Source organism: Megalobrama amblycephala, linkage group LG5 (assembly GCF_018812025.1).
Source record: "Megalobrama amblycephala isolate DHTTF-2021 linkage group LG5, ASM1881202v1, whole genome shotgun sequence".
Taxonomy (NCBI): Eukaryota; Metazoa; Chordata; class Actinopteri; order Cypriniformes; family Xenocyprididae; genus Megalobrama; species Megalobrama amblycephala.
This window is the reverse complement of record NC_063048.1, coordinates 24,835,037-24,850,151: the sequence shown is the minus strand read 5'-3', so window position 1 is coordinate 24,850,151 and position 15,115 is coordinate 24,835,037. Positions and strand designations below refer to the sequence as shown.

The following is a 15,115-nucleotide window of genomic DNA, read 5'->3' as shown; positions in this document are numbered from 1 at the left end:
AATCCGTTTTTTCGCTACTCCTCCTCCAAATTTTGTCCAATTTTGTCCAAACTTTGATCAGATGATCTTTGATCTGAGCTGCACAGAAATGACTGAACAGATTTTTTGTATTCATATTTGTTCAAAAGTTATGTTGTCATGAAGTTCACGAGGTCGACCTGAAATTGCTATAGAGGCTGCATCTCGGCCAAAATTTGAGCAATCGAAACAAAAATTGGTACACTTGATCAGTACCATGATCTGAGGTTCCATGCCAAATTTGGGAACAGCGCCACCTACAGTTCATGAGATCTGAAAAATGGCTATTTTGGCCAATAACTTTTGAACAGTTTGTCAGAAAATCAAGATCTTGGTGTCTATGGATTCCTGGGGCCATGCCGAATCCGAGGATATAGATTTTGTCAACATTAGATGATACGCATGTCCGCCATTTTGAATTTTGTCATAAATTGCAATATCTTTTAAACAATTTGACATATCTTCACAAAAATTGGTACGTATGACCTTTAGAAGGTCCTGAAGGTACCTGAGAAGATTCAACACAGCGCCACCTACTGTTCCACAGATATAATGTTTTTTGCAAAAACGCTTATAACTTTTGAAAACATTTTCCAAAATGTGTATGCTTTATGTCATTTTATTCCCTGGCTAACGCCAATTCCAACGATGTGTGATTTGTCATTTTCCTTAAATGTCCCTGTCCGCCATATTGAAATAAATGAAAAACAGTTTTTTTGCTACTCCTCCCACAAATTTTGTCCAATTTTGTCCAAAATCAGCTCAGATGATCTTTGGACCGAGCCGCATAGAAATGACTGAACGGATTTTTGATATTCGCTACCATTCCCGAGATATTCGTCTCTGAATATGACCTTGCTTGTGTTTGTTGTCTTATGCTAATTAGCTTAGCATGCTAAATGCTTATTTTGTACAAATTGCTTCTGTTCCTGATATGGAATGTTTCTGTGAATGATCTAAACTAAAATTTATAAATATAACATATGGTGCATTTTTATAAAAATTCTTGATTGTGAGTTCATTCTCATGAACTACTAAACTTCGACAGCTGTGTGACACTGCCTGCCCAGTGGTGCAAAGAGTTGAGTGACAGACACATAACGTAGAGACTGTGGGTTCGAGTCCCGTGTGGGTCAACTTTATAAAATTGTTTGTAATGTTGTCATTTCAATTCCTTTATAATCCAAACAAGTATTGTACTAGTCTTTCTTCTTTTAATTAGAAATTAATCTATTTTTATTAATTCTATGTTCATTTTCATCTTAGCTTCTGATCATTTTGAGTTCATTCTTACCTATAGTTCTGAACCAGCTGTTTTTCATGTACATTCAATTTCTGCTCTTTTTGCTCTTCTTGCTCTGCATTGCACTACAACTCAGATATTTGAGTGCATGAAATGTATGCTGTGTTGCTCTTCATTGTGAGTTCATTCTCATGAACTACTGAACTCTGACAGCTGTGTGACACTGTCTGCTCAGTGGCGCAAAGAGTTGAGTGACAGACACATGATCCAGAGATTGTGGGTTTGAATCCCATGTGGGGTGACTTTATAAAATTGTTTGTAATGTTGTCATTTCAATTCCTCTATCATCCCAAAAAGCTTCTGGTCATTTTGAGCTCATTCTCACTTCTACTTCTGAACCAGCTGTTTTTCATGTACATTCAATTTTTGCTGTTTTTGCTCTTCTTGCTCCGCACTGCACTACAGCTCAGACATTTGAGTGCTTGAAATGCTTGCCATGTTGCTCTGCTTTAAAAGCTGCTCTTTTTGCTGTGCTGTTCTGCCTGCAGTGTTGCTCAGCATGCTGTGCTGTTCTGTTTGCAGTGCTGCTCCGTTTGATGTTCTACTCTGCTTGGTGTGCTGCTCTGTTTGCTGTGCTGTTCTGCTTACAGTGCTGTTCTGCTTGCTGTGTTGCTCTGTTTGCGGTGCCTTCGGTGCTTGGCCCCGCAATGCTGCTTGCAGCTATATTATTTACTTTGAATTTGGCAGTGATGGTACCTTATTCTCTTCTTGTCCAGAACTTTCAAGGCTCGATTATAAAGACACTCTATGATTTTGACTGATGATTGATGAGCTTGGGACCATGTGGTTAGGCCATAAGATATATGTGAAAGAATCATAGAATTTAAAAAAATAAAAGCACAGTCAAGAGTCAGACAGTTTCTTATCATCATAAAACAACTTAAATTGGCCCTAATAGTTTTACAGATTTTCTTAATATGACTTTTAAAATTCAACTGATAATCTATATTTATTCCAAGATACTTCACTTCAGATACTTGTTCAATAAGTTCCCCATTAATTTTTATGTTCAAAAGTTGTGTTGGAGGTAGTTTTTGAATAGAAAAGCAAACAGAGTTTGTTTTTTTAGTATTTAAAGTTAAACAAGATGAAGCCAACCAAGATGATATTCTTTCTAAATTAGTATTAAGTTTGTCAGCCACAGAGATACATGTATCAGCAGGTGCATACACCACTGTGTCATCTGCATACATCAGTAGACCTATATCTGGACATATTACATCCGGTAAGTCATTAATGTATAGACTGAAGAGTATGGGTCCCAAGACCGTGCCCTGAGGAATACCTGTTTTAATTTTAAGAAAAGTGGATCTCACACTATTAATCACAACACACTGTTCACGGCTGATAGATTTTATGTTGGTCTCAGCATTGAAAGTATGTGGACTGAGGCTCCTTTTTTTTTTCCTCTGTCAAAGTTGTATACTATGTCTTAACATAGGGTTTTCTATGTACCAGAACCATTTCCATATAAGGCTCTACTAGGAGTAAATGTGAAACAGGGAATGGTCCCTGCTTAGGAGAAGGTCCTTGGGATGCTAAGGGACCTCATGGGTACCTGACCAATAGATGACCATATTTAGACTTGTTTTTCTATATGTATCACATTTCTATAACATGATCTATATGATGTATTCTCTTTCTCATTGGCTGAAACTATAATACACCCCTTGTACTCTTTCTATATATTCTCTCTTTTCTTATCAATAAAATGAGACTATATTCTCCCTCAGCGCTGAGTGATTGCTCATTCAATTGCCAAATAAGAGGTCTGGGATGAGGCACGAATTAGGAGCAAAAACCTAACAATGGCCCTTTAAATATGATTCAAACCAGGACAATGTTTTTTTGGATAAATTGAACTTAGCTAATTTAGAAATTAATATATTATGATTTACTGTATCGAATGCTTTTTTTAAATCTAGAAACACAGCACCAGCTACATTTCCCTGGTCAAGTGATTGTTTGATATTTTCACTTAATAGACAGATTGCGGATTCTGTGGAATGGTTGTGCCTGAATCCAAATTGCAGAGGACTCAGATACTGGTTTGTCTCAAGATAATGCATGAGTTGTTCTAAAACAATCTTCTCTAAAACGTTAGAAAAAGCTGGGAGAAGACTGATAGGTCTATAATTACAAGACATTTTGTCATCTCCTGATTTAAAAATCGGTATTACTAGAGCATTTTTCCACCCATCTGGGAATTGCCCAGATTTAATGGAGATATTAACAAGACTGGTGAGAGGCTGGAACAGAATGCTGCTATGTTTTTTAAGAAAAGCTGTACCTAAATTAAAAATATCTTTTGAGAAGGTGGTGTTTAGGTCCTGTATAGCTTTCAGAACAGCTGTCTGACCAACCTCCCTAAGCTGGAATGAGTTATCTTGACCTTCAAGCAGGTCTACTGTTGTTAGGCCTATATCGTTACAACATGAAAAGTTTGATGCTAGGTTGTTAACAGATTGTATGAAAAAGTTATTGAATTCATTAGCAACTTGTGCATTATCAGTGATGGTGTGTTCACCCATTTTAAGTTCATATTTTGTTTGGGTGGTGTTACCCTTTGGATTTAATAGGCTGTTTAATTGTTTCCACATTAATTTGCCGTTCCCTTTAGCCTCTGTTAGAGCTTGGATATAATAATTTGATTTAGACATTCTAAGTTCTTTGACAACTTGGTTACGCAAACCTTTAAATAGTTTCAAATCAGTGTCCCTTCGGGTCTTAATAAAAGTTTTCAAGGCAAGGTCTCTCCTTTCGAATATTATCATTCATCCATGGTAACTGAAATTTTCTCTGGGATTTCTTTAGCTTTTTAATGTATTTATCTACAATACTCTCAATAGTGGACATAAGCTTATTACTTGTCGGTGTTATGTTGCTTATGGTTTCATAAAAAAGGCCCAGTTCTATGCTGGATATACAAATTGTTTGAAAATGAGTCGGAACCGCAGGTGGTGAGTAAAACTGTTTCAAATGTCTGTTTTGTTGGCAATGGGCGCCTAAGTGCATTTAATGTAAACAACATGAATGTAGTGAATTCATAAATTCATTATTCATCATTCACTACACGCTATATTCATTATAGTGATTCAAAAGTTATCCAGGGATAATGCGATGGTGTATTGTGTGTGTTTAAATACATTTGTTTAGCTGACCATTGATAGCTTGCAGACGATCACTACACAAAAGTTGCGCGTACTCATCACTCTATAGCTCCGCTCACAAGACACGCCTCCAGGCACTCGGCTGTTTTCGGAAAGACTCGATAGAGCGTATCTATCTTTTATAAATATGATAAAACTAAAGACTTTTCGGCAATATGAAGGATTCTATACTATTCTATAGGTATACACGCAGAAACTGTGTGTGATACCCTCCTTTACGGAAGTGTGATTGTGTTTGTCACTCTCTCTCTCTTAGAGACACTTGTTGAGAGTGCTGTTGGAAGGATGTTGTAGTCCCGCTCGGCACTGAAAATGCTACATTTAAAGCTGGGTTTTTCTGTACTTTTGATGCTTGCAATTCTTATTTTGAGGAACATGAATTTCGTAAAGCATCAGAAAGTTGTGTTTGAGAGAGCGGTTCACGTGTATATGGAGCGTATTGTGAGGGAACTTTTTCCAATTCGGTAGAGTGAGGTAATCTTGGGGTTTAATAGTTAATTCAGTGCATTATATGTAGAGTTTGTTTGAGGAGGATTTTGGTGCAGGGAATTGTTTATTTATTTAGGCACTCGAGTTGCAGATTTATTTTATAAATATTGTGTTTTCACTGCTGCATGCAGAATATTGTTTGATATTTTGAATTATTTTTCTGGGCCCAGTAGTTCAATGAGTGACACGGTAAGCAAATGAATGTTTGTTCTTTAAATTTTAATATTGCTTGTTAGGGGTGTGACGAGACAGGTAGCTCACGAGACGAGACAAGATTGAGTTCACGAGAATGAGACAAGATTTTTACACTATTTTTAAGAAATCCTCCAAGATGAAATACATGGCTAGAAAAATAATCTGCAGTGTATTTGAAATGTTTTAACTAATCATCTTGTAATGAATGTCATTTCAGCTCTACTTTGAGTATGAATATACATATGCAGAAAAAGACGACAATACTCGAGCACTGTAAAAGGTTTTGTCACAAACTCAACTGACTGGCTTCTCTCCTGTATGATTTCATATGAGTCTCTTCAGACCTGAGAACTGTACATGAATTTTTGATCTCCTACTGTAACTGAACTACTTTCCACAAATTGATCACAGAAATAAAAACACTATTAATAAATGTGGTAACACTTTACAATAAGGTCTGTTTAAACATATATACACACATTATATATATATATATATATATATATATATATATATAGTTAGTTAGTTCATGATTCATTGTTAGTTCATGATAGTTCACAGTGCATTAACTAGTGTTAACAAATACAACTTTTGATTTTAATAATGTATTAGTAAATGTTGAAATTAACATTAAGATTAATAAATGATGTAGAAGTATTGTTCTTCCTTGGTTCTTGTAACTACAGCTGACAAATGTTAACTAAAGTGTTATCATAAAAATTAATAACAGTTTTCTTTTAGTCTTATTAAGTGCAAACAATAAGTGCAACCATAATCAAAGCACTCTCTTAATATTCAAGTGCAAATAAGACCAAATTTTTCTTGAAGCATGATACAGATCTGAGAGATGGTTACAACTACAAAATGCAAAATGCAGGGTATCTTGTCAAAATTTAATCTCGTGAGATCTCGTCACACCCCTCTTTTTTTTTAAATAAATTTTGTTAAAATAAATTTTGTTAAAATAGTATTTTTGTATAGGTGTATGAACTAATTGGATGAATGGATTTAAAAAAATAATAATTACATGTATATATATATATATATATATATATATATATATATATATATATATATATATACACACACACACATACATATATATATATATATATATATATTTTTTTTTTTTTAAGAATTGTGGAATTGTGGCAATATTGAATCTAATTGTTTGCTGATTTATTTAAGTGTCACTCATTTATTATTGTTGTAAATGGTAAATGTTCCTGGGGCTGAAATTTTTTGTGATTTAAGTTTCTCTCTCTCTCTCTCTCTCTCTCTCTCTCTTTTTCCTTTTTTGGGATATGTTGTACTGAACTGACATGTGATATCAAAATCTGAAATGAGCTTGAATAGAAACGTTTTAAACCAAATCTTGTTGTTCATTGTCCTATTTGATATCCATAAAATAACTGATTAAGTGTCATCTTTAATAATTATGAATTTAAATTTAATAACTGCAGTTCCCTTTCGAAGGGAACTCCACTCTGCGTTGAACAGAACGCATTGGGGAACCGTCACGTGACCCAGGTGTCGAAAGCACTATCCAACAACTCCAATTGCTATTGGCTGGCGACAGCCTATGACGTCATACGGCGCGACCCGGATGTATAAAGGGAGCGCCTGGAGAGACAGTCACTATCTTTTTCGTCTTTCGGTCCTGTTCTGTCTGATTGCATCTATACCATAAGACTCCGGTAGGGTTTTCTATATATACCTTACAAACGTTCATGACAGTGTGTTTATCCGTGTCCCAAGGTTTGACACTTGATATGCATATTTTTCTGAGCGTTTTCTGTCTGGAGAGGAACACGCATACACAGTGCTTGAGGGCACTGCTGTGTGTCTGTCTGTTGTTTACTCTGTTCTCGTTGGTACTCTTCCCGAGGGAAGAGCTGTCTGCATCTCTGCCTGGTGGTTCTGGCCCATTTGTGCTGAGGCTTAACGGTGGCTGCAATCAAAGGGCTTGCGGATGAGCTCGTTGGGAAGTTTGAGAAAGTTTTATTCTCTCAACTTCCCTGGGGCTGGCGAGAGCACCCGGATGACGATGACGTTCGTGTTTGACGTCATCGCGTCCGGCGGCGAGCGCTCCTTTGGCGGGTGTATGCGAGCTGCTGTGTGTTTGGGACGCGCTTCTCGTCGGGCTGCGGCTGCCGGGAGGGCGCGTTAAGAAAGGGGCCGCGTGCGGATGGTTCGGCGAGCGGTTCCTTTCTGTCCATTAATACGGCAGCTTCCATACTTTCCATTCCGTTCTGATCTCCGCTTTTGAGATCGGTGAGGAATGGAAAAACCCCTAGCCATTCAGATTTGTATCTGAACCCAGACAGACGGGAGGGGGAGGAAGAGCGAGTGAGACGGGTGATCGATTGTAAACACTGTTGCGTGTGTGATCAATCTCCCAGCTAGATAGGGCGCTTTATAGCTACCCTCTCCTCTTCTTCTTCCACCTCCTGTGTGTATATGTATATATAAGCATATGTCATGCTCAGATGCTTCTTATGGTCAGACTGATGGCTGGGCCCATAGTCATTGTTTCTATCAGCCCGCTGTTTCTGTTTGATAGTAAGAGGATCTTTTAGCTTAAAGAACCTTAGATTCCATCGTTTTATGTAAAAAGGAGCATTAGGAGTTTTTGGTTTTTGAGCTGCAGGAGGGTCTATATTTTATTCATTTAAAATAAGACCTTATTTCCTGTATATTTTTCTGAGCATGTAGTCAGGAAAATTAGGGGGGTTTTGGCATACTGAAGTTGATAGTACTTGTCACTTCAGCTAATCTATAGATGCTTAGGTCGGCCTTAATCGGCCGCCTGACATTGTTTGCTTGTGAGCTTCACTTTCTTTCTCTTATCCATGAGATTTGGAGGTGAAGCCCGGGCTTCACTAGGCTTGTGGCCTTGTAAGAAGGCCTGTAGCTTAGCGGCTAGGCTAGAGCTAGGTTTGGTTTGTTATTTACATAACCTTATGTTTACTATCCCTGATTAGGTTGTATAGTTCCTAGTTCTGGCCTCCTCCCGAGGGAGTTGTTAGGCCGTATGCCATTAACCCCTTGCTTGTGTAGGCGCAATTGTGAGATTAACAGCTAGGTCGTAGACTGTTTTGACTCCCTGATGCTGTCTCTCAGGTGGTAGGCCCTTATCTTTGCGTAGATAAGTTATGCAGGTTTGCTAGGCCCCACTTCCTAGAACTTTCATGCTAAGGGAAATGAATTCCTCTGAGCCACTTGATATTTGTATTTATCAAGTTTGATTGGACGATGCTAGTTTTTAGCCTTTCGTCTTCTAGGCTTAGAACAGATTTGAGGATCTGTATGGGAATGTTTTTCCTTTTAAATAGCATGTATTTCAAAGTTATATGTTACTTTGGGTTCTAGATTTTTGCCCTACATATATATATGTGAGCTTACTTATGCTGCCACAGGTTAGCACCTGTTCTCTCAATAGTAGGCCCTTTTTGCTGTAAAGCGGCCTCTATTTGAGAGGATGGTGACTACATATTCCCCAGTTAAGAGGTGTATTTGTGTCACTGAGTGCATCACCTGTTGGATTGCATACTCAGGGTAGTTAGAACCACTTTTTGAGGAAAGTTGGTATCTATTTTTTAGCTCCCTGGTGATCTTGTTAGCGGTTATATTGCATATAACTCGGATTGTAGGCTTTATGATATTTAGCCTCCTTCTAGTTAGCAGTTGTCATGCTGATTAACTGATCATGGTTTGCTCACATATGTACACTACCACAGGCCCTGCCATGTGTTTGTTTGAGTTAGTAGGCCTTATAGCCTCCCTTAGACCATGTTGGCTTTGTTTGGTTCCCTTTAGTCACATGTTTAGGGTACATTGCCTGTTGGAATGTTTAGTTTGTATGTGAGCTTAACATGCTGCCACAGGTTGGCACCCGCTTATATATAGCAGGCCCTTTTTGAAAGAAAAGCGGCCACTATTTAAGTGTTCGGTGAACCCTTTTCCCGTGTTACCGAGTGCATCGCCTGTCGGATTGCATACTCAGGGTAGCTAGATCACTTTTTGAGAAAAGTTCGTATCTGTCAGCTCCCTTTCAGTTATCTGTTTATCAGCTATATTGCATATAACGGTGATTGTAGGCTGGATTGTTCAGCCTCCTTCTAGTTTGCAATAATTTCATATTGGCTGTTTAATGGATATCAGTTTGCTCACATACTGTTTTATTATTACACTGCTTCAGGCCCTGCAGCATGTTTGTTTGAGGTGGTAGGCTTAATTAGCCTCCCTTAGACCATGTTGGTTGTATTGGTTCCCCTTAGTCACAAGAACTTAGGGTACTTTGCCTGTTTGGAAAGTGTAGCCTAGCACAGGTAGCAGTTGGCTTCCCATAGTTAGTGGGTTAGAGCTGGTTCCCTGTAAGCTTGGTTCCCTGGGAATTCACGAGCTGAAGCCACGTGTCACTGGATCGGCAGGCCACTTCAGGCCTCCTTTTTAGTTTGCACGTTGGCACAGATTGTGTTTTTCTGTGCGGCTCTGGATGAGATGTCAGTAGTGAAACCTTACTGAGGTTTGGTTTAACCTATTGTTGCCTCTGAGTCTATGATTCTAGTTGAGCTAAGAGCCACCTAGCGCTTAGGTTGGATCTTTGTGCTCCTGGAAACGGCCACGAGACTTACGCCGTGTGTCCTGAAGGATGCTAAGCCTGCGGGCCGCCCTTTTTGGATACACTAGTGTTTGTTTAGGTGTATTTCTCTCTGAGAACTATTTCTATACACTTTCGTTGGCCAGGGGCCCAAGTGGTAGATTCAACCCCCTCTTTTGCGGGCTGTTTACCAGGCTTGGGACCTAAACACTGCCACGAGCTGATGCCACGTGTCTGTTGAGGTTATAGGCCTTCCAGGCCTTCCTTAATACGTGCTGGCGTACGCTGTACTCCTCTTGCTTAACCCTCAGGGGTCTGAGGATTTTTGGGGCCCTGGAGAAGTTTTGACATTCCCTGACATTTGTGCTTTTTTCAGTTGTTCATAAACATATTAATGGAAAAAGTGTCATTACACTGTATTCAGCACAAACTAGGCTACCATAATATGTGAGGAACATGTATGTACATGTTTGTGTTTTTGAAGGAATAACGTTTATGCGTGGTTATTGAAAAAACAAAAAACTTAAGTCACTGAAATAAGGCCAAAAAAAGTATATTAAATCTGTGTTCATAAGACTTCTAGGTATTGGAGGTTGTAGACTAGAGTTTTTGCTTCAGAATGAAGTAAAAATTATCCTTCCTACTCCTTCATATAAAACAATAGAGAGATTTAAATTTTCTAAGACACTTTTGGTCAAGAAACACAGTATGCGAGGAGGCGGGAATCCTCATGTATAATGGGTGATTCTCACCTGAGAAGACAAAAGAATTGAATAATAATGACCTGAAATGACTTGCATATTAATGAGGCCTTTCAGTCAGGTAGGCTGTGAAAAAACCCTCTGTGATCATGCTAATAACAGGATTAAAGTCCACTCAGGACAAAAAAAACATGATTTTTGTGATCTCATGCATGCACGTATTATTGCACATGATATGAAGAAAATTTTGTATAGGCCTATGTTAAATTACACTACCAGTCAAAAGATTGAACACATTATAATGCCATTATAATGTTTTTAAAAGAAGTCTCAAGTCTCTAACCAAATAATGGTTTTCTATTTTAATATACTTTCAAATATAATGTATTTCTGTGATGCAAAGCGTCTGAACATTCCTACCTCTAGGGCATTTCATATAGGCTACTATATTTGTTATATTATAGAGCCTAAATGTTGATGTGCAGTTGACAAACTATACATCATTAAAAAGATCTAAGACTCAAGCTTCACATTTTGACTCTTAAAATCTTATATTGACCATAATTTCTTAATATGCTTAAAAGCATACACATTTGGAGAAATATTGATGGATTCTCATATGTTTATATCAATTTTCTATACAGAGATAATATTTATTATTCTATATTTATTGTCATTACTATGAGTGCTGGATACTGTGTTTTCATCATTCATACTTGCAGCCGGAGGGCGCTCTGCCCCTTTTGTCCACAAATGCCTCAGTAAAAGAAGAGGAATATCATGTGACAATCAAGGAACTAACAGAGGCAAGAGATCGCTAAATATGGCTATTCAAAACACTTTTCAAGACAATAAATACACGATTGAGACGATGAATGCATGTATTGACTGAATTTGCGTCTGAATAGCGCTGGCTCCGTGGGCGTGGCCGCATTAGCGGATAATGAGCTGAATCACAGACTTCTGACATGGCTCTCTTTTCATACAGATTACATAAACACAGAAGGTTTGTTTTCGATTTGACTTACATGTTTTAAAACCTGACATCTTAACGTTTTTTAGACATAAGTGTAATTTTTTTGTCATTAGTATTCACTAAGTTACAGTTCATTTTCTAAGAACTATCAGATTGGACTTCGTTCAGAGGGAGACGAGAGATCACGCATCATGTTAGTTTTCTTTATTTTACAAAGAGCACAACATTTTGTTTTTACTCTGAGTGTACACAAATGAAAGAAGATATTCCACAGATTAAAATGGTGTATAACTCTTAATTGTATGTGCAACATTGACAGAGTATTTTGACTCTCTTTCACACTGATAAGATAAAACCACGGTGGTATCGCCGGCGATACCTTCAGACCTCAGAGTGTTAAAGAGTAAAAGGTGCTTTTACTGAGTACACTGCTCGTCGGATTGTGTTGGGTGGATTATCATAAGAGCACTGTGCAGCTTTCTATTGCTGCCATGGATGTTGTCTGTCTGCCGCCAGCTTAGACAGGTGTTCAGAATGGCTTTACCAGAAACAGGCCTCTTTCTGAAGTTTACTTCTGTCTTTATGTATATAGAACTGTTGTCATGTTGAGCCCCTCTCGGGCCTCCATGAGTATGTGCTCTTGGCATAGTCTACCTGTTAGGTGAGCTCTGCGCTTCCCCTTGGGGTTTGTAATAGTGCTTAGCTCCCTAAGCTGATTATGATGGTTCGGCCTTGATCAGGCCCTGTCTTAAGCGTCAGCCCCAGGCTGGTTTGTGCTCCCCTTTTCAGGGTTTTCAGCGCACAGCCTCCTCAGTGCGTTAATTAAGCACTGGGTAGATCCTAGGTTGAGCGGATTATCTCCCCTCAATATGAGGGTTCATAGCACTTAGAGACATAGAGAGTTCTGCTCTCCAGGATGCCCGTCTCTACGCGTGGGTCTGAGCTGGTTTCTGCCTTTCTGCAGTCACTCTTACCTACTATCTTCCTAAAGAATGCGTTTTAGAGGCTCTGTATTCAGACAGGGTTGGTCTGAACTGAGTCTGTTCCCTGAGAAGACCAGGTCGGCCTCCCTGGTGGCAATGAGGGTGACCTTGCTCCCCTCATGACTGACTGGCCGAGGTTCCCTTTGGTTCCTTGGCCACATTCCCTTAAAGGAACCACTTTTCTCACAAGAAAATTGGGTTCTAGACGCCTTAGCGTTTCTCTAGGCTCTATTTGTTAAAAGAGAAAGGTAGAAGCCTGTGGGAAGGTCAGCTTGGGCTGTTGGCCAAAGGGAATGCTGTCACTGACAGCCTGGTGTGACCCGAGGGGGAGTTGCTGGGCAGTTTGAGAACTGCCTTGAGGTCTTTGCCTCAGCTATATTTTTTGGCAGGCACTCCCCTCCAGCATGGCGGCGTGGGTATATCGTTCCCCAATGCGTTCTGTTCAATGCAGAGTGGAGTTCCCTTCGAAAGGGAACGTCTCAGGTTACGTATGTAACCATAGTTCCCTGAGAACAGGGAACGAGACTCTGCGTTCCTTTGCCATGCTTCAGGTTGCCTGCCTTCAGAACAGTCCCTCAAGACGATAAGATAGTGACTGTCTCTCCAGGCGCTCCCTTTATACATTCGGGTCGCGCCGTATGACGTCATAGGCTGTCGCCGGCCAATAGCAATTGGAGTTGTTGGATAGTGCTTTCGACACCTGGGTCACGTGACGGTTCCCCAATGCATTCTGTTCAACGCAGAGTCTCGTTCCCTGTTCTCAGGGAACTATGGTTACATACGTAACCTGAGACGTTTTTACTCCTGGCCAAATAGTCTAACAGTATCACATGAAAAATTTATTAATTACAAGATTAAAACATTTTAAAATGTTAGGACTATATCTGGTGGTATTTGTATAAAATAGTCATGCTATGAAAACAGTTTCTATTACAAACAGCATTGTACAACATTTACTTATTAACTCAGTTATGGAATGCAAATCTTGGATAATATTCAAATAAGAAACGCCACGTCTGATACCAGCACAAGTGGAAAAAGGTGTCGACTTCTACAATTGACAACAAGATGCCTGACACTAACTGTAAAAATAATTCAAATGCCTTTTTCACAGCAGACATACCTCGAGTTCCTTTAGGACAAGGACGTTCCACTGTCACTCCTCTGTGTGCTTGTGGCCAGGATATTCCTCTTCTCTCTGTACGGTCACAGAAGTGCTTGCTGGAGGGCGGGAGGCTGACGGCGGTGGGGTCCGCCGGCGGATCAGGGTGCTCCACCGCAACAGGGTTGGGAGTGACGGTCATGTGCGCCGCAGGTCTGTGGGCAATGGTGGTAGTGGTGATCATGACAGGAGGTGTAGATCTTCCAGGCTGCAGTGTTGACGTGACATCAGAGACAGTCGGTACTGTGGGAACAGGAGAGAGTCCGTTTGTATGAGCAGAGAGGAAAGACTCTTATTTTCTTTCTTTCATTTAATTTTTAACACACTGACATGGTTTGTGATGTATGCAGTCAAAATCAGAGACCCTTGTGTTGCAAATCGCTCACTACAAATTTGATACATGTTACTGCCAGGGTTTTTATAGTTAAACAAAAATGGTTACACTTTATTTTAAGGTGTCAGTATTACAGTGTAATTATTCATTTAAGTACTGAGTAATGACAATTAACTACATGTACTTACAATAGGGTTAGGGTTAGGATGAGGGTTTGGTTTAGGGTTAATTGCATGCAATTATGCATAATTTCTAGTTATTACTACAGTAAATACATATAACATATGTAACAATGACACTGTAAAATAAAGTGTTATCACAAAAACTAAAACATTTTTGATACAATAAAATAAACATTAACTGAAATAAAAAAAATAAAAAAATAAATAAAATAAATAAAATTAATTAAATATGTATATAAAAAACTGAAATAATTAAATATAAATAAAAATATAAAAAACAAACTTATTTTAGCTAATTTAAACCTATTTTAATTCAGCTAATTGCCTAAGCAACATTTCTCATTTCCATTTAACTTAAGCTCAGCACCATCTTGTTCTCTCTGTGATACAAGGACAAACATTTTTGGATGCCGAGTTGTCTTAGAAGGGGCTTTTCAGTGAAGCCATGACAAAAAAATTTAAAAAAATGAATAACTTGCAAAGGAATGTGTGATATTGTTTTTAATAATGTGCAACACATTAATATATATATATCTGTTAAGATATCAAAAAATATGCTTTAGGGTTTCATGACCCTTCATCACGGGAACTGAAATTCTGCAGGATGTTGTGATATTCAGTAGATTCAGAGCCGTGTGCTGTACTGTGATCCATGAGGAATGTTAATGAAGTTGAATCGCTTTTTGTGGCCATCGTTCTTTTTGCAGCATTCTAATGCAGTCACAATAACAAAACTGCCCACGGGCCTCTAAGACCAAGGTTTCAGTTTTTTGCTTGTGTGTTTATGTGTCTGTGTCATCCCAAATATCCAAAAGCTTTATCGCTTCATACTAAATGGATTTTAGAAGGGTGAGGACACAGTCTGCATTAAAAAAAAAGGTTATTTTTTACTGAATTAAGAACATTGGTAGATCATGTAAAGTGCTTTCCATCATTGTGACAGATAAAACAAATAAAGTTGAATTCTGGTCTTTTGTGTTTTCAAACTTAGCAATACTC

The 15,115-nt window shown here is 38.7% G+C and overlaps 1 pseudogene; it reads right to left on the bottom strand.

The window, feature by feature from the left end:
* The window catches only part of LOC125268874, a 118,073-nt pseudogene that overhangs the window by 69,410 nt on the left and 33,548 nt on the right, over positions 1–15,115 (bottom strand).